Source organism: Papaver somniferum, chromosome 10 (assembly GCF_003573695.1).
Source record: "Papaver somniferum cultivar HN1 chromosome 10, ASM357369v1, whole genome shotgun sequence".
In the NCBI taxonomy this organism is placed as follows: Eukaryota; Viridiplantae; Streptophyta; class Magnoliopsida; order Ranunculales; family Papaveraceae; genus Papaver; species Papaver somniferum.
The window spans coordinates 148,857,746-148,862,799 of record NC_039367.1 but is presented as its reverse complement, the minus strand read 5'-3'; the positions used below and the strand labels follow the sequence as shown (position 1 = coordinate 148,862,799).

The 5,054-nt window shown below is 34.7% G+C and overlaps 1 long non-coding RNA gene across 5 annotated transcripts; it reads left to right on the top strand.

Annotated features, from left to right (window-relative positions):
• The first annotated feature begins 1,003 nt into the window (after positions 1–1,003).
• Positions 1,004–3,207, top strand: LOC113319393. Of its 5 annotated transcripts, none has more exons than XR_003345428.1 (6): positions 1,004–1,212; positions 1,413–1,573; positions 1,822–1,883; positions 2,265–2,393; positions 2,491–2,542; positions 2,794–3,207. It is a non-coding gene; the product is annotated as an uncharacterized LOC113319393 (long non-coding RNA). The 5 variants fall into 5 exon arrangements; XR_003345430.1 differs by having other exon boundaries at positions 1,822–2,125; positions 2,265–2,390; XR_003345431.1 differs by having other exon boundaries at positions 1,822–2,125; positions 2,960–3,207.
• Positions 3,208–5,054: the final 1,847 nt, after the last annotated feature.

Here is a 5,054-nt window from a genome sequence, read left to right as displayed (position 1 = left end):
GCAAAATAGTTAGGACGACATTTAGCTATAACAACTTTGTTCCATAAAGGTAGTGACTTAGCCTATCACAATTCTCACAAGAGTTGTTGAAGAACACTAAAATATGATAATGGAAAATAGTGGTAGAGGGGAGATTCGAACATGAACCTACTGCATGGAAGTTTAGCTCATCCACCATCCTTACAGTTCAGAAGTTTTATTTTTTTGTGTTTTTTTTAATAGAAAGGTATAACACACTTATAAGAGTTGTTGAAGTAAAAATATAGAATGTTGGAAAATGAGGTTGGGGGATTTGATCCTCAGCCTCATGCATGGAAGTCTACACCATTAACCATACCTACACTATCACAAGTTCTGTCAAGTTTGTGGTTCTTTAATGTACTAACTTTATGACAACCCTTTATAAGAGTTGTAAAACAAAATATAATGTTCAAAAATAATGCTCAGGTGACTGAGCCGCAAACAGTGTGAAGCCTTCTCTATAAACAATCACATATATTCTTCTCTGTAAACAGTCACATACTAACTACAATGACAATGCATATCATTTAATATCTATTCACTAGTCCAGAAAGGGCCATTAATCATGCTTTTAAATAACTGATTAATTGCGTGAATAGAGCTTCACAAACAAATCCCGTCATATAACATAAAAATAGCTGGGCCCATCATTTAACACAAAAAAATTGTCATTCTCAAACGTGATAATTTACGGGGTGCGTGATTTTATAAGAATTTGTTATATCATAGAATAAGTCTGACACATATGTTTAGTATTTATACGCCCACTACTAATCTTTTATTGCATACCCAGAAATGGCTAGCCACGTATAATGCCACGTTGCTATACAAGTCTAAAATGGTTAGCCACCCACCACTATCCGTGAGCGTTTCATATGGTTCGGGATTGGACCTATTGGTCACTAGTGGAGGACAGAACATCTAGTTTGTATAGGCCCAGTTTTTAGCTCTCTTCATTTTTATTCTTTCTTCGTGTATTTTTGTTCTAACCTTAACCTTTTTGCGCCTCTCTTTTCTCCATCTTCTTCTGCATCTGCTAAACCAGAAACTGAAAAATTCATAAAAACTAAACTCAAACTCAAACCCGTTTCCCCAATCTTTTTCATCTCCATCCTCAAAACTCAAATTCTCCAACAAACCCAAAGACAACAACACCAGTTTGTTTCTCATTAAACAAACCCCTTACTTCACGTATGATTCTTCTTCTTCCTTTTCCCTTCTTCAATTTTGATTTAATTAGAATTAGTGTTTTGTAAGATTATAGGGTTTTCATAAAAAAAAATCCGATTTGGGAAGATTGTTGTAAAGACCTAGGGTTTTAAGTGAAATTGGGATTATTTTTTAAATCTGGAATTTGTTTATGGATTCTAATTTTATGTTTGTTACTGCAGCTTTTGTACCAAGAAACAAAACTGGTCGATCTGAATTGTTCTTTGTGATGCGATCAAAAGGGGAAAATGGGCGGGATTCTTCTCGCTCTCTCACCTATAAATAAAGTCCTAAATCTTTCTGGTTTGCTGACTGACATCATGAAAACCAGTACTAATCAAAGGTATATTCTTTATAAATACCCTATTGGCTCTTTAGTTTCATTGATTCAAATCCTTAATTGTTTTATACTTTGTTAATTAACCTAATTGCAGGGATTTTCAGAACTCTACCTTCATGGTTTGTTCTCCCCCTTTTTATTTTGTTGTTTAATAGAAGTTGTGCATCATCCAATTTTCTATTAGTGTTAGTGTTTGAGTTTTTATTTGGGGTTTTCTTTTAATCAATTATTGTGTCAATGTGCATGTTTAGGTAAATGGCTAACCACAATGAACAAAGTTCATCATCAGCTCCAGCAACTTCATCTTCATCTGGTACCTATCACTATCAGCTTTTTTCCTTATTTTGTTTTGTGTATAATCTCTTGAACTTCATCCACCAGTTGTCATTTGTAATTTTTTATTTTGTGCAACAACTCTTTCACTGAATCCCAGAGTTGTGTTGATAAAAGATTTTTCACTCATTAAGTATAAGTATTAGCCTTGAGTATCTCTTTTCTTGAGTATCAAAGGATGAATATCAAAGAGAAAACGAGGATTGTTAGATAACCTATCAGGTATCAGCATCTTTTTTCCATTCTCTCAGAAGTTGACCCTTAAGTTTTCATCAAGTCTGAATTGTTAACTCTTCGTACTTGGTTTGTAGTTACAATATCTTTACCATCTGGATACAAAACTGACATTTCATCTTCATAGGTACAAAGGAAGCTGGTTGTTATGTACTCAGAACCAAACCGTCACTAGTTCTGTATCCTAAATAACTCTTTAGGCGTGAACGACGGTTTCATCGAAGCAAGTTGTCTGCTTGCACTGGTTTCAAATGTAGTAAGATCCACTTGAGACCTGCAAAGCATGGAATAAAGTTTTTCATTATGATTGTGGATTATTTTGCTTCTTCGTTTTAAAGTTCATTTTATTGCAGGTCAGTTCACCAATACTGTGGATTTTTTTCGTTTGATGGATCTCTCAATGATGTATAATATCTTATCTTTGCACCTGTAATTTCTGATTTTTATTTTGCTCTTAGAGTAACATGTGATTGCGAGTTATGTCACTTTGGTTATAAGACTGGTTCATTTTGCAGTTAGGTTCTTTAAATTTAGGTTTCTTGTTTGTGGTTCTTATAATTGTACTTTAGCAGGTTACTTACTCATATCAAAATCTACCGTTAGGTGGGTTTAGTTAATGCAGGATGAGTATAAAAAAGCTCGTTCTCTGTTTGCAGGTGTTTATTAAGCAATTGAGTTGCATGAAAATTATAGGCTCTGTGTGACATCTTTCTCTAGCAGATACACCCCTTTCCACAAGCTATGTACTGAGAAATTTTCCCTGGTTGAATGTTTCTTATCTTATAATGATCTTCTTAAACTTTTTTACTTTTTTCCCTTCAGGCGCTGAAGGAGGCATTGAAGTGTATTGCAATAAGGTTATTGCTGGGAGCACAAGCCTAGAGCTACTGTTCAGAAGTGCAACAAGGTTATTTCCCAGTGTGGTTGAATTGTACTTTTGTTCAGTCAAAATTTTTTGGAAGCTTAGGATCTTAGTAGAACTTTAGTTCATGTTGTATTTTTCTTTCCTGAGTCCCTTTTTTTTTGGTTTCTTGGGTTTTTGGATTGAAAATTTTGTAATGAGCAATGAATACGTGTGATTTCATATTTGTAATAAAATTACAAGTTGATGTGAGTCAAAATTACTACAGTTAATTTCTACGGTTTCCTTTAAAGATTCTGTTTCATTTCCAAATTTAGTTGAATTTTTTCATGTCCAGTTTAAGTTGAACCAAAATCAAATATACCAAATATGAATCTGAATACCAAAATCTGAATGAGTAGAATGAAAATGTTGTATGACGGATATTAATTGTTATTATATTTAACACCCAATAAACGTGGTAATAAGCGTTTCCCATATAACGGACATCATCCATTATTGTACTTTACATACAATAACCGTGATACTTAATAATAGATTTTGTACGTGATTTAAAGTCACAAATTTTATTCGTCATATTTAATAACGTTTTCTATTTGTCATTTACAAAGACTCATACCAAATAAATAACGATTCGAATAACAGATGAAAACTGTGTTTTATAACATACTTCATCCGGCATTTATAAGGCCTTCTGGACTAGTGATTAGTTGATGAAAGCATGGGTTGAAACCTCAGCTGTACTTTAAGGATTGGCATCGCATAAGCCAAGTACTTCTCAAACTACTCTCCTATTGCTTGGAAAAATCTGGCATATCCTGCAATCATAACAACTTCACCAAATAGGGTTAAGTTCAAATATGTAACCACCCTTTCAAAACCATAACTCAAATTTCAAAACAATAAGTTCCAAAGTCAATACATATCCTCAGTAGATTACAGATCGATCTGGGTAACAGACCTTTGAGAAATTAGTGGAGGTGGTAAGTCTTCAACTATGTGTAAGATTACTTGTTGGTGATGATGAAGATGGTGAAGAAATTTCCTGAGATGACGAAGCTGAAACCGATGTAGTTGAAGACAATAGTAATTAACAGAGTTGTTGGAGTTGGAGATGATGGAGGGGGAGATGGTGGTGATTTCAATGAAGACTACGGAGGGGGAGATAAAGTTGCAGCTCTGTGAAGGAAAAAAAAATGTTTGAAATGGATAATGAAAGAATAGATACGATGGTAATATGGAAAATAGAAAAGAAAAAAAATAATGGACAGTTGTAGATGGAAATGGATGGTTGTGATGAAAGTTTTTCTATATCCCCTTCCACAACTCTTTAGAAAAGTCGTCGTAAGGATACGACAAATATTTCTGGCTTCTGTAAACTTTTCACACTTCTGCAAAAAATTTCTCACTTCAACAAAAACATATTTTGTTGTCTGGTTCTGCAAAAAATTTCTCACTTCTGCAAAAAAAAAAGAAGGAAGTTCAGGGTTCTGGGTTATTGAGATTGGGTAGAAATATCCGAAAACGTTTCCAGGACCAAAATCGTGAACCAGGAAGTTCGAAGTTATTGACAATATTCCCATGGAATCTTACCCGTAAATGGTTGGATTCATCTTTTTTGCGAACTTTCAGACTTATATAGTAGTCCGCTCCTGGCCAGGTTCGATCTCGGAGCCAGTTTTTTCTCGAAGTTGACGAATTTGTGTGTTTAAGGTTTCTGAGAATATTCCCATGGAATCTTACCCGTAAATGGTTGGATTCATCTTTTCTGAGAACACTTAGACTTATAGTAGTCCTTTCTTGGCCGCGTTTCGATCTCGGAGCCAGTTTCTTTCTCGAAGTTGGCGAATTTGTGTGTGTTTAAGGTTTCTGAGAATATTCCCATGGAATCTTACCCGTAAATGGTAGGATTCATCGTTTTTGCGAACTCTAAGACTTATAGTACTCCGCTCCTGGACAGGTTTCGATCTCGGAGCCAGTTTCTTTCTCGAAGTTGATGAATTTGGGTGTGTTTAAGGTTTCTGAGAATATTTCCATGGAATCTTACCTGTAAAT